Here is a 14,489-nt window from a genome sequence, read left to right as displayed (position 1 = left end):
AAGGCTTACCTCATACCGTATGATTCTAACTCCATGACGCTCTGGAAAAGGCAAAATTCTGGGAGCCAGTAAAAAGGCCAGTGACTTGCTGGGGGCTAAAGGAGAGACAGGGATGAAGAAGCAGAGCTGAGGATTTACAGGGCGGTGGGAATGCATCTGATCCTGAATAGCACAGGTTTGAACTGCGTGAGTCCACTTATATGCAGGTTTCTTTTCAATAAGTGCAGCACAGGACTGTGAATATATTTTGTCTTATGATTTTCTTAACGTTAGCTTTATTTTAAGAATATGGTATATTGGGATCCCTGGGTGGCGCAGTGGTTTAGCGCCTGCCTTTGGCCCAGGGCGCGATCCTGGAGACCCGGGATCGAATCCCACGTCGGGCTCCCGGTGCATGGAGCCTGCTTCTCCCTCTGCCTGTGTCTCAGCCTCTCTCCTCTCTCTGTGTGACTATCATAAATAAATAAAAATTAAAAAAAAAAAGAATATGGTATATCATTCATATAACACACAAAATATGTGTTAGTTGATCCTGTTATTGGCAAGGCTCTGGTTAGCAGTAGGCTGTTAATAAGTTTTGGAGGAATCAAAAGTTACACGTGGGTTTTCAACTGTGGAGGTGTCAGCACCCCACACTCTTCAAAGGTCAACTGTACCAGGTATGATATTGTGACTGGGGGTACACGTCATCATGCATTTGCCCAAACCCAGAGAATGCACAACACCAAGTGCGAACCGTAATGCAGACTATGGACCTTGGATGATTACGATGTGTCACTGTGGGCTCATTAATTGTAACAAATGCACCACCACGGGGGGGGGGTGGGGAGTGGGGTGTGGGTATTAACAGTGGAGAGGCTGTGCATGCTTGGGTATATGAGAAATCTCTGTACTATATACTCGATTTTGCTGTGAGCCTAAGACTGCTTTTTTTTTTAATCTTGTTTAAAGAGACTCTTTTTTTTTTAGATTTTATTTATTCATGACACAGAGAGAGAGAGTGTGTGATAGAGAGGCAGAGACACAGGCAGAGGGAGAAGCAGGCTCCATGCAGGGAGCCCGACTTGGGACTTGATCCTGGGTCTCCAGGATCAGGTCCTGGGCCGAAGGTGGTGTTAAACGGCTGAGCCACCCGGGCTGCCCCTAAGACTGCTTTTTAAAAATAAGGATTTTCTTTCTGTTTGGGGGGGTGGGTTTTGTTTGATTTTTGTTTTTGTTTTTGTTTGTTTTTATTTTTATTTTTTAATGCAAACCTGAGGGCATTGGCTCCCAGAAATGGTGCGACAATCCAAAGCCAAAGAGGGTTCATGGATGAAAAATATCATGTGAAAGATGTGTCCCATCATTAGCTGTTGGAGAAAAGCAAATTGAGACTTGAGACCCTAGGGAGATGTCACTGACCCCCTTTCCGTTAGCCAAAACTAAAAATGACATCAACACCAAATGCTGGCAAGGAGGAGGAGAAACTGGATCACTCATATGTAGCCGTTTGAACATAAAATGATAGTTACTCTGTAAAACAGGTGGACAGTTTAAGAAACTTACCATTTAAGTCCGCAACCATACGCCTGGGCATTTACTCCAGAGAAACGAAAACTGACATCCACACGTAAACCTGAGCACAGTTGTTCATAGCGCCTGTATTTGTAATGACCCCAAACTGGAAACAACTACCTCGTCCTGCCACAGGCCCGCAGGTGAGCGGCGGAGCCAACTGGTGTGTCCACACGGCGCCGCGGACATAATAATCACAAGTAACAAGCTATGGATCCGCGCGGCAGTCTGGAAGGATCTCCAGGGAGTGACGCTGGGGGAGGAAAAGCCAGACTCCGAAGCGGAGAACTGAACGCTTGCGTTGTACCAAATCAGTTTGCTGGGTTTGCTCTCACACTACAGTTACTTAAAATGTGACCAATCTAGCTGAAGGGTAGAAGGGACTTCCCAGCACTATCTTTGCAACTTTCTGTGAATTTATAATTATTTCAAATCCAAAGCCAAAAAACAAAAAACCAAAAAAGCCTTGACCTTCTCGCAGGCAGCCAGCGCAGAGCCGCAGAGCCGGCCTGGCCCTCCTGTTTGGGCAGGAGCATCCCCACCTGCCTAGGCGCCCCCAGGATAGGCTTCCCAGGCCTGGGGAACACCTGAAAGTCCAAGCTGCCAGGCTCAGGGCCCCAGGAATACTCTCCCCTCCCCGCTCCGTAGCCGGAGGCCGCCCCACCCGGGGTGCTCCCTGCAGGGCCCCTGCCCACCTCTGCCCTGGCCACCTCCAGCAGAGGGAGCCCGGGTGGGCTCGGTCCTCAGGGCCTGCGGGGCACCCCTACCCACCCCCGCCCCAGGCCGGAGCCCAGCCCTGTCCCAGGGCCACGAAACCAGGAGGAACTCTCTCGGTGGGAAGAGAAGCCAGCTCCCTTGGGCCGAGTTCAAACTTGGTTGGCAAGGGTATGGCCTCCCTCCGGCTACTTGGAAAGGGAACTCTAGGGCCTTTGGTGTTTCTGTGGCCCAGGGCACCCTGGAAATCTCACCGCTACCTCCACGCCCATACTTGTATAGGAAATTTTATTCATGACCCCTGTTTCCTTCGGAGCCACCATCCAGCTAAGAAGTTGGGACCTGCTGCGTTCTGCCGAGGTGGACGTGCACAGGCCGTCCTCATCCTAACACAAACCCCATGAGCAAACCTCCTTAAACTGCCAAATGTCAGGGGGCTTCCGCTGCTTCTTGCATGTTGATTCTGGGCACCGTTGCCGCACAGGTTGTTTCTAATGATGGTGCCAACTTCAAAGTGTGTATTTGTGTTGACAAGACTGCTTGCTTCGACAATTAAGCTGCACTTCTTAAATCCTTGCTTACAATGCTGCCATGTTTGAATGAAGACTTTCATAGAGCTATAGGGCATTTCACAGGTGCCAGAAAAATGAAAGCATAGGTTTATTGATTTTAAAACAAAAGATAATATCTGTAACACTAAATGGAAAATACCATCCCTTGCAGTAGGTCCCATACACCATTTTTTTTTCTTTTTTTATTTATGATAGTCACAGAGAGAGAGAGAGAGGGGCAGAGACACAGGCAGAGGGAGAAGCAGGCTCCATGCACCGGGAGCCCGACGTGGGACTCGATCCCGGGTCTCCAGGATCACGCCCTGGGCCAAAGACAGGCGCTAAACCGCTGCGCCACCCAGGGATCCCCCATACACCATTTTAACATGAAACCATGCCCTTCACTTTTAAATGACATTAAAAAAAAAAGTTCAAGTATTGGCTACAGATGGCATTTGGTCCTTCGCTGGGGAGCATAGCAGTCTTCCCCTTTCATTTAAAGAGCTGAAAGATAAGCTAAGTAATTACAAGAAAAAGAGCTCAACCCAATGGCTTTCATCTTTAAATCAGAGACCTGGGAAGAGGTTCCACAGTTGAGAAGTTTGGCGGCACCTGCTCCTCACTTAGCCTGATCTCACTGCAGGTGGGTGTCTTTATCACTTCACCTAACAAAAATTACTATCGGTTCTGCTTTGTGATTGAAACTAGTGGGTTCTGAGCTGGATGTAGAGCAAAGTGCTATTAAAACACTAGCTCCAGGAGCACCAGGCCGGCTCAGTGGGTAGAGCATGTGACTCTTGATCTTGCAGTCATAAGTTCAAGCCCCACATGGGGTGCAGGGATAACTTTAAAAATAAACTCTTTAAAAAAAAATTAAGTCCTAGCTCTAGACAAGAATTTCCAGTTCCACACTACTGATTACCCATTGGCACCTCACATTCTAAAGTGCTTCCAAGTTTGGACAGCAGGCAAATCTAAGAATGTTTTCCTCTAGAATAACTTCTAAGAAATTTGAGAAGCTGAGGGGACCGGGGTGACTTGACCATTGTGCATGTCCATTAGCCTGATCATAACCTTCATGTCCTGGCTTTGTCTTCCACAAGTGGGTTTTCTTGTCCCATGATTATGTGACTTTTCCCCCGCTTTAGGCACTTTGATTCCTAATTCAACTCTAATTGTCCATCTAATGAATTGTCTATTATCGTGACATCTTCTCTGTCAGTGTTATCCCCTGGGCAGGTGAAGATGCCTAAAACAGGGAGCTATTGCTTAGTTTGAGTCAAAACTTTTTTAAAAAGTAAGTATAAATACACCACGACAGCAAGGCTTTTAGGGGTAGAAGCCAAGGCACTTTATAAAAGAAAACCGGCTTATTTCAAATGATATTTAAAAAAATAAAATACCTAGGAAAAATCTGACACATGTTGGGCAAAACCTCTTCACTACAAACTACAAAATATTGTTGAGAAATTTAAAAAGTACTAAACAGTGGAGGGAGATACCATGCTCATAGACAGGGTAGCTCAGTATTGTAAAGATGTAGTTCTCCTTAAATTCATCTATAGATTTAATGCAACCTTAAATAAAGCCATATAGAAGGGCTTTTTTTGTTTTTTAAGATTTTATTTATTTATTCATGAGAGACATGGAGAAAGAGAAAGAGAGAAAGAGAGAGTCAGAGACACAGGCAGAGGGAGAGGCAGGCTCCATGCAGGGAGCCCAACGTGGGACTTGATCCTGGGCCTCCAGGACCACAACCTGGGCCAAAGGTAGCACTAAACCGCTGAGCCACCTGGACTGCCCCATAGAAGGGCTTTCTATGGAAATAGGCAAGCTGATTTTAAAATTCATGTAGAAATGCAAAGGACCATGAGAAGCTGAAGCAATCCTGAAGAACAACAACAAAGCTAGACCAAATAACAAGACATACTATAAAATTCCAGGAATCAGGACTCTGTGGAATTGACGTAAGCACAAGCAACACATGGGGCAGCCTAAGTTGTCTTTGGTGTATCCAGGTTGTGCCAGAGTTCAGAAACCATGATTGCCTGGGAGAAGATCCTGGAATTAAATGGCTGGTACTCAAGAGCAAAGCCTGGGCTGGACCTCCAGGTCAGAGCATCACCAGAACATTGACGCCAGAGGTACTTAAGCTTTCTTGCTAAGAAAAGAAGCCAGTGTGCTGGGTGTGTGAAGAAGACACAGGGCTGCAGGGGGCACCTGGGAGGCTAAGTGGTTGAGTGCTTGCCTCCGCTCAGGGCGTGACCCCGAGTCGGGGATCCAGTCCCCGCATAGGGCTCCCCCCAGGGAGCCTGCTTCTCCCTCTGCCTGCGTCTCTGCCTCTCTCTGTCTCTCATGAATAAGTAAATAAAACCTTTAAAAAAAAGTGCTGAAGCGATCAATTGATTATTCAGAAAATGATACCACTGTTACTTTAAGAACATTTTTTTTCTAAATTCCCTTTTCATTAACTTCCTCTTGGGATATATATGGTTTAGGCCAACTGACTAGATTAGTGTTGATTTGTGAACTAGGCCAACACTCAAATGTTCCATAGGCTGCCAGATACGCACAAATGGCCTGTCACTTTTTTGGGCATTAATAATACTAATATTCCAGGCATTCTGAAACCCTCTTAAGATAAATCTAAACCAAACAAAAGGATCAGTTGAATAAACTAAGGTGCATTCATACAAGTAAGTACTATTACTTTATTAAATCAATAAGGTCATCTCTGCATGGATTCAGAAAAAAATAAATTATTAAAATAATTTAAACACACACACACACAAAGTGTGTGTGGACCCCTGAATGTGGGGAAGGAATCAAATATTATTTTTATTCAATCCTCATAACCATGTATAATTAATCCTATTACAGAAGTTCACAAGGTGTAGAATCTGTGGTCTAAAGAATGGTTACGGGTGTTTCATTCTACTGGCATCTTATGAAGAATTTGATGACTAACCTCATTCTGGCCCCTTGGTCCTGGGTATCTGTCATCCGGACTCCATCACTGCCGAGATGTGGCCCCTGGGCGGTCAGAATCAGCATCACTGGGCTGCTGGTTAGAAATGCAGAATGTCTGCACCAGTTCACATTCCCACCAACAGTGCAGGAGGGTTCCCTTTTCTCCGCATCCTCTCCAACATTTGTTGTTTCCTGCCTTGTTAATTTTCCCCATTCTCACTGGTGTGAGGTGGGATCTCATTGTGGTTTTCATTTGTATTTCCCTGATGGCAAGTGATGCAGAGCATTTTCTCATGTGCATGTTGGCCATGTCTATGTCTTCCTCTGTGAGATTTCTCCTCATGTCTTTTGCCCATTTCATGATTGGGAGGTTCCTCAAACAGTTAAAAATATACCTGCCCTACGACCCAGCAATTGCACTGTTGGGGATTTACCCCAAAGATACAAATGCAATGAAACGCCGGGACACCTGCACCCCGATGTTTCTAGCAGCAATGGCCACGATAGCCAAACTGTGGAAGGAGCCTCAGTGTCCATTGAAAGATGAATGGATAAAGAAGATGTGGCTTATGTATACAATGGAATATTCCTCAGCCATTAGAAACGACAAATACCCACCATTTGCTTCAACGTGGATGGAACTGGAGGGTATTATGCTGAGTGAAGTAAGTCAATCGGAGAAGGACAAACAGTGTATGTTCTCATTCATTTGGGGAATATAAATAATAGTGAAAGGGAATATAAGGGAAGGGAGAAGAAATGTGTGGGAAATATCAGAAAGGGAGACAGAACGTAAAGACTGCTAACTCTGGGAAACGAACTAGGGGTGGTAGAAGGGGAGGAGGGCGGGGGGTGGGAGTGAATGGGTGACGGGCACTGGGGGTTATTCTGTATGTTGGTCAATTGAACACCAATAAAAAATAAATTAAAAAAAAAAAAAAGAAATGCAGAATGTCCTTTCCTACCTGGATTGTCGACTCAACCACTCTTTCCTCCTTTCAGCCAAAAGTAATGAGCCCCATGTTGTTTTTAACGTGTGTGATGCACATGTAAAATTTAGTGGTCAATCTAAAGATCCATGTGGTGAAAACGAATTTAGGATTGCAGTTGTGCTCAAGACCTGTGATTGCATTGGCACATGAAAGCATGCAAACCTATGGACATAGAAATAACCAGAGAAACCTATAGAGAATAAGAAGACTAACCTTAAGTCTTCTCATTACCTTGTGACTTCTCGTTACTTCCTTCATGGCCTAGACTTTCTGTTCTGTCCATGCACATCTACAATGAATAAGGAATTAAATAAAATATATTTCAGCATGAAAAAAAAAGAAATGAAGAATGTCAGCCTCCCTGCCCACCCCCACCAACCTAAAATCTGAATTTTAGCAAGATTCCCCTGGGCTGCATCTGCTCCTCCCCTGAGAAGGGCCCAGTTTTGGTGAAAGTCATCTAGAAGACTCCAAGGTCAGAGCATTATCGTCAACAACACAGGCAGATATGATATCTCACTTCTCACTCATCAATGCACAGTCTTTTTTTTTTTTTTTTAAGATTTTTTTTTTTTTTAAGAGACACAGAGAGAAAGAGAGACTGAGATACAGGCAGAAGGAGGAGCAGGCTCTATGCAGGGAGCCTGATGTGGGACCCGATCCCAGGACCCCAGGATCATGACCTGATCTGAATGCAGGCGCTAAACTGCTGAGCCACCCAGGGATCCCCATCAATGCAGATTCTTTAAAATGACAGAGGTAAGGGATGGAAAGTCAGGGTACAGGGGCAGGACACAAGGCACTCCTGGCATCTGTTCACCCTGAGATAAGTAATTGGGGCTTTCTGGAGGAGGAGTTAGGAAGAGAACAAAGTCCGAGTTTGTGGAAGCAGCTGTGAGTCAGGCCGGCCTTCGAGTCTCCCTCCCTTTGCACTGTGTCTTGCGCAGCCACGTTTCCTCAAGTGAGCTAAACAGGCCAGGCTTTGTTAGTCTTGCACCATAAACCAAGCAGAGCACTTGTACACAGCACACCAAACAATGTCCTGCAAGAGGAAAAACCTTTAATCCATAAATTACAGCAACAGCTTGGAAGGAAATAGAGAGACAAGACTCTCAAGCTACACATTCCAGAACACGCAGGACAGCAAAGCCTTGGGAGCAACACATGAGGTGCATTCACATCCTGGAACCCAGCGAAGGCCGGCCAGCTCCTCTCTTCTGTGTACCTTCTCTGTTGATTTGTGATAAAAAGGCAGTTAAACGCCTGATAGTGAAAGCCTGGAGCCTAATAAATTAAAACATGTAAGACTTGAATATTTCATTCCTCCGTTTGAGTTGTAATTAAAAAAAAAAAGTTATTTTAAACAAGGTAAAATTAGAATTTGAACTTTATGTTCTTATTAGGCCAGAAATCCTCCAAACAGCAGGGGAAATACGGTGTAGGAGGATCCCAGACTGCTGGTTAGGGTGGAGTCAGCCAAAGCATTGAGAGATCAGTCTGTCAAAAAGGGCATTCGTGTTCCAGGGGTTCGTGTAGGCGGATCCAGGGATGGGATGAACAGGTGCACACAGGGGAGAGTCATTTCTGCCCCAGTTTCAAATTAGGGTGACCAGTATATCCCAGTTTTCTGGGACCTTCCTAGTTTTAGACCCTGGGGAACCTTTCAGTCCAGGACAAACCAGGACAACTAGTCCCCTTAACGATGTGTAAATCTGGAAGACCTGGGCTGTGCACAGAACAGCCTGGGCAGGGGTGCTGGCACCCAATGGCGGTCCAGAGGCCCTGGGGAGTCAGGGGCTGTGCCCTCCGGAGTGTGCCTGGGAGGAGGAAAGAGCAGGGGTGTCACTTCCAAGCAGAGGCCCACTAGTCCTTGATGTAAGGACTGCCAACAAAGGTGGTATTTTTTTTTAAGATTTTATTTATTTATTCATGAAAAACACAGAGAGAATGAGAGGCAGAGAGAGGCAGAGGGAGAAGCAGGCTCCATGCAGGGAGCCCGACATGGGACTCGATCCAGGGTCTCCAGGATCACGCCCTGGGCTGAAGGCAGTGCTAAACCGCTGCGCCACCGGGGCTGCCCAAAAGGTGGTATTTTTAAAGCCAGGCTTTTATTTGGAGAAGGCTTTAAAATCCTTGGGAAATGCTTGGAAATGCTTCCTGTTTTTAATTAAGGAGAACCCTGGAACATTTCCCTTGTGCCCTATTTTAGTTTGGATTTAATTCTTCCTCTTCACACCACAGTAAAACCGAGACAAAACCTAAAACATCAGTCCCCTGTGCTGCAGGTGGGATTCGCCAGGTCAGCATGAGACCTGCCACCAAGAAACAGAGTAAGCTCATGCCGAGGGCCACGCTGCTCGCCAGCTGGCAGCTCGGCACAACCGAGGTCCCTCCCAGTCTGAGCAAAGGCACCCAAGTAGCCTTGTGCAAGCCGCACGCCCCGGGATGCAAGGAAAAGAGACTCCAAGCAGGGACTCCGTGCACCTGCCTGGGGATCTAAACCACCTGGACTCGGGTACCTTAGCAGTCATGGGATAGACCTAAAATCCTGTACCCAGTTCCTATGTGGGGGGGCTTTTCCCATACCACCAAGCGATTCTTGGACTCCAGCTGATGTCCTACACTTCAGCTCCCCTATCTACCTGGAAATGATATCAGATCCCACTGGTCGAGGGCTCAGTCTTACAAGATGGCCCCCCTACATCCCTCGGACCCCCCACTTCAGACTCCAGTCATAAGACCAGGTTGTCAACTGTGCTGATGGACTGGCTATGGATTGGGGGTTCCACAGCCCCCTCCTGGGTTCCATTAATTTTCTGGAGAGGCTCACAAAATCCAAATAAACTTCTTACCTCCTAGATCACCAATTTATTATGAAAGGATATAATTCAGGAACAGCCAGATGGATGAGAAGACAGGGCTAGGTGTGGGGAAAGGGCCCAGAGCTTTGATCTCCCCTGTCCTAGGACTTCCATGTTGTTCACCGACCCATAGTTGTCCTAACTGTGCTTTAGGAATTTTGTGATTTCATTCTGTGGAGGCCTGGTGATTAACTCTTGGGCCACTGGTGACTGATTCAACCTCTGGCCCCTCCTCACCCCCAGAGGGAAGGAGAGGTGGCAGTGGAAGGTCCTACACAAATCACAAGAAAGGTTGTCTCCACTGGTAACCAGTTCCCCTCCTTAGGTGCCCTAGGGGCTTTCCAAAAGTCACATCACTAACATAACAAAAGATGCTTTTATGGTTCTCCTCTCCTTGAAAATTCCAAGGTTTTTAGGAGCTCTGTGCCAGCAGCAGCAGGAAGACCAAATAGATACCTCTTATGAGCTGCAGCATCGCAGACTACACCACACAGACACTGCAGCTGGGAGCTGCTTGGAATTCAAAGCTGGACCCTGGGGCTCCGCCATCAGCACAGCCTGCGGTTCCCACCCCTACTCTTTTATCCAGAAGCAAATATAGGGCATATCACAGAATGGAAAGCAGCATGGCTCCTCCTGCCAAGACTCAGGACACCTGTAACCACCATGGCCAGGCCTAAGCCCAACGTCACAGGGGTGCAAGCAGGAAGGGTCCATCCTTCCACACCACGGTCACCAGGCTCTCCAGGAAGACCAGCAGCCACACTGCTATCTGGCCCCTCTGTCAGGAGCCTGGATTGCCTGGAGCCTGTCTCACCAGGCAGGACAGGCTCATTGAGGGGCCTTGCTTGGGTGGTTTTCTCTATCCATTGTGCCTGCACACTCTTGGCTGCACACGTAGAGTCAGACCACCTCGACCTTCCAGGCTGGCTTTAGAAGTTTCTATTCCAGGATGCCTGGGTGGCTCAGTGGTTTGGCCCCTGCCTTTGGCTCAGGGTGTGATCCCGGGGCCCGGGGATCAGGTCCCACGTCGGGCTCCCTTCATCGAGCCTGCTTCTCCCTCTGCCTGTGTCTCTGCCTCTCTCTCTGTGTCTCTCATGAATAAATAAAATCTTTAAAAAAAGTTTCTATTCCCACCTGTAAGTGCCTCGTTCTCCTGACATTTCCCCCAGTGAAGTTCCCAAGGAAGATGGAATGTGGTTGATGCCTAATAAAGTTAGTGTGTGTGTAGGGCCCACAAAGCAGAGGCTGCTCCTGGGCTCCAGCCCGTGTCACAAAGCTAAGTCAGCCTGCTTGTACGGGAAATGCCTGTCAAGGAACCTAGCACATCCCGTCAGCCCTCCGCCTCTGCTGGAGCTGGCTACCTTACCCTGGAAGTAGGACCTGCCAGCCTTATGAGGAAATCCTTGACCTCCTTGGTGCAAGCCACTCACACACTCACACACACACCCCTTCAGTGCAAAGAATCAGTGTTCCATCACTAAGTCCTTGCAGGGCCTTGCAGGGCGGCAGGTTCTCCTCAGAGCTGTAACCGAGAGAAGGAAACCACTGACTCCCTCCCGCATTAATTCAACGCACTGGTCTTCAAATGTGTGAATTCTAGAGGGGAAGCCAAGGGGATGGTCCTGGGCCGCCCTGGCCTGGCTCAGCTCCCCAGGGGTGTGGGCAGGGGAGACTTCTATGGGCAGCCTGGGACCCCCTGCTGCTCACAACATTATTTCTCCAGTAAAATGTGCTGGGGGGGCAGAGGCCCGCTTCAGTAAGTTTGTAGGCTGGGAATCTCCCCGGTCCCACTGGATTTTTTAAACGTTTGTGTGCATTTCCTGTGGCGCACTGGTGGTTGGCACGCAGGCTTCCCTAGTGACCACAGGGCGGGGAGAGGCTTGGGCAGGCCGAACCCCAAAGTTCATAGGTTGTGTGTTGTTCACGGGGATTTCCCACTGCCGTAAGGCACTGAACTTGGCTTCCCCTCCGTACTAATGTCAACAAGATGTTCCGTGTGGTCTTTATTTCTCGACATTTGACATACAAGGGAAGCCTGGGGCTGGAGCTGTCAGGGGTACCAGGGGAGGGCCCTCGTGGTGACCCAGCCCGCAGTCTCTGGGGCACCTCTCCTGCCTCCCGTGGGTCCCCCCCACCCCCCGGGCCAGGCCGGCACTCACACAGCTCCTCAGCACCGCCCCCCAACCCTGCACCCCAGGGCTCAGCGAGGGCGGTGCAGGGGCCCTGGTGGCCAGGCTGCAGCTTCAGCGGCCCAGACACGACATAAGCTGCAGAGTCTGCAGCGCGGAGAGATTCTTGATAAACACAGCCTCAAGCCGACCTCAGACAGGAAAATGTTTAGCTTCATAAAAACTAGACAGAGATTAGTTGCATTAAGAGTTTAATCTTCATAAAATTACGTCAGAGTGATATACTAGTGCGGAAACTAAGAAAGGAGTCTGTCACCAGCATGACCACCCTTGACATTTTGGGTATTTCTGACCTTTCACTAGTTACCATATGCATTTTTTATACAGATAGATTTACAGTTTGATATTCTGTTATTTTCTCTTGGTGTAAGCTGTTTCCACGTGCTTTAAAATGTTAATATTTACGAATATAGTGACTGCATGTTGTATTGTCTATTGAACCTGCCTTAATTGATTGCTCAAATTCTCCCTGCTTTGGTCATTGGGAGCTCTTGCTGGTTGGCTTCTGTGTCCCTTTGACATACCCCTCTCTTTTTTTTAAGTTTATTTTTTTTTTTAGTAATGCCCAAACCCAGCATGGGGCTCAAACTCATGACGCCAAGATCAAATCACTTGCTCCTCTGAGCCAGCCAAGCACCCTAACTTTTTTTTTTTTTTTTTTTTTTTTTTTGGTTTTCCTTACTTTCTGATACTTCAGGCTCAGCTGTAGCTTCCCCACCCCAGCCCTAGAATCAGCCATTCCTCCATTGCATACTGGTGCCTTTTATTAAAGAATCATATTTGGAAACAAAGATGTAGGTGCTGATTTCATTGACTTCTAGCTAATGATTTTTTTCTGTCCTCAATGTTACTGATCTCTTCTCTTTATTATATTTTACAAACAATTTTGGAGAACTGTTAGTATTTACTTCAGCCTTCAGCTCCAGTCATGATCTCAGGGTCCTGGGATCAAGCCCCAAGTCAGGCTTCCTGCTCGGTGGGGAGTCTGCTTCTCCCTCTCCCTCTGCCTCTTCCCTCCTACTCATGCTCTCTCTCTCTCTCTCTCTCTCTCTCACTGTCTCAAATGAATAAATAAATTCTTTAAAAAAATAAAAATAAGGAAGCTCTAAAAAAAGGATATCCACAAAAACTGTATATATAATTACCAAAAGCTAGAAACAATCCATGTGCCATTCAACAGTAGAACGGATAAATTGTGGTTTATTTCTACACTGGAATACTCCTCAGCAATAAAAAAGAACAAACCATCGACATGTGCAATGGCATGACAACTGCAAACCATTTATGCAAGGGCACCTGGCTGGCTCAGTTGACAGAGCGTGTACCTCTTGATCTCAGGGTCCTGAGTTTGAGCCCCACATTGGGCGTGGAAGTTACTTTGTAAAAAAACAACATTATGCAAAGGAAAGAAGCCAGGCACTCAAAGAAGAGTCTACTGTATGAAGGCTTTAAGACAAGTCAAATGAATCTGTTGTCAGAAGACAAGATAGAAGTACTTTTTGGGAAATGGTGGTGGAGATTTGGAAAGAGCATGAGGGTACTTCTTGATTATGGTGATGTTCTGTTTCTGGATTGGGAGGTGGTTTCATGGATGAGCTCATTATTATTAATTTTTTAAGGCTTGAGGAAGCCTTTAACAATAAAAGATTTATTTATTAGAGAGGGGGCGGGGAATGAGTGAGGGTAGGGGCAGAGGGAAAGAGTGAGAGAGGAAGAATTCTTTTAAGCGAACTTTCTGCTGAGCCTGACCTGGGTCTTGATCACAGGACCTGGAGATCATGACCTGAGCTGAAATCAAGAGTCGGAAGCTTAACTGACTGAGCCACCCAGGTGCCCAGCTCATTATTATTATTGTAATAATTTATTAAGTTGTATACTTAAGATTCATGCTTTTTTTTTAGAATGAATGTGATATTTTAATTAAAAAGTTTATTTTTTGAAAATTGCTCCATCTTGGTTCTTTTTCCTGTACCGCTCACATCTGGCCCCAATGGATACCAAAGTAACTTTGTCCTGGTGAACTCTAGAGTGTAAGCCACACCCTGTGCATTCCCCTCCACCCCCTCCTCTTAGATTAGAACTCTCATGGATGAGAATCAGACTCCAAGGAAATCCTCACAAAGTCCCCAACACCCCCACTATGATTCTCCCCTGAGTGTGGATTTATTTAAGTGTGGATATGTTTCTTTTTTACTCTCACATGACCACCACATTGACAGCACCTCTGACACCAGAAGTGTGGGTTTTCTCCACACTCTGCAACTCTGTGACACCAACTGGGTGTCCCATAGATTGACGCTGTCTCCCTTGACATGGCATCATATCCCACAGGTTAAGGGCTCAGTCCCACAAGACTCCCTACTTCAGATGCCAATCACAAAAGTAGGTCTCCAGGTTACCCACAACTTCTGTCAATCTTGGCAGTAAATCAGAAGCTCCCATGGCCTCCTCCTTGGATTTGATTATTTGCTAGGACAGCTCACAGAACTCAAGGAAGCACTTGTGTTTACCAGTTTATGAAAGGATGTGATAAAGGATATAGCAGCCAGATGAAGAAATGTGGAGGGTGAGGTCTGGGAGAGTCCTGGGCACAGCAGCTTCCGTCCCTGTGGAGTTGGGGTGCCTCATCCTCCCAGTGTGGATGTGTTCATCAAA

The 14,489-nt window shown here is 46.9% G+C and overlaps 1 long non-coding RNA gene across 4 annotated transcripts in view; it reads right to left on the bottom strand.

The window, feature by feature from the left end:
• LOC144302278 (uncharacterized) overlaps positions 1–14,489 on the bottom strand; it is a 30,558-nt gene that overhangs the window by 13,645 nt on the left and 2,424 nt on the right. For 2 of the 4 annotated variants that reach the window (XR_013369121.1, XR_013369120.1), the window contains exons 2-5: positions 7,013–7,070; positions 5,788–5,880; positions 2,679–2,885; positions 1,254–1,349 (exon numbers count right to left, since the gene is read on the bottom strand). This is a non-coding gene — a long non-coding RNA (uncharacterized LOC144302278). Of the gene's footprint in view, positions 1–1,253; positions 1,350–2,539; positions 2,886–5,787; positions 5,884–7,012; positions 7,071–14,489 lie in introns of those variants that run through there. The other 2 variants (XR_013369122.1, XR_013369123.1) reach the window with 2 other exon arrangements.

The sequence above is a fragment of the Canis aureus genome, chromosome 31 (genome assembly GCF_053574225.1).
Source record: "Canis aureus isolate CA01 chromosome 31, VMU_Caureus_v.1.0, whole genome shotgun sequence".
NCBI classification, from domain to species: domain Eukaryota; kingdom Metazoa; phylum Chordata; class Mammalia; order Carnivora; family Canidae; genus Canis; species Canis aureus.
The sequence above is the reverse complement of the archived record's forward strand: the minus strand, read 5'-3'. Positions and strand labels throughout refer to the sequence as shown.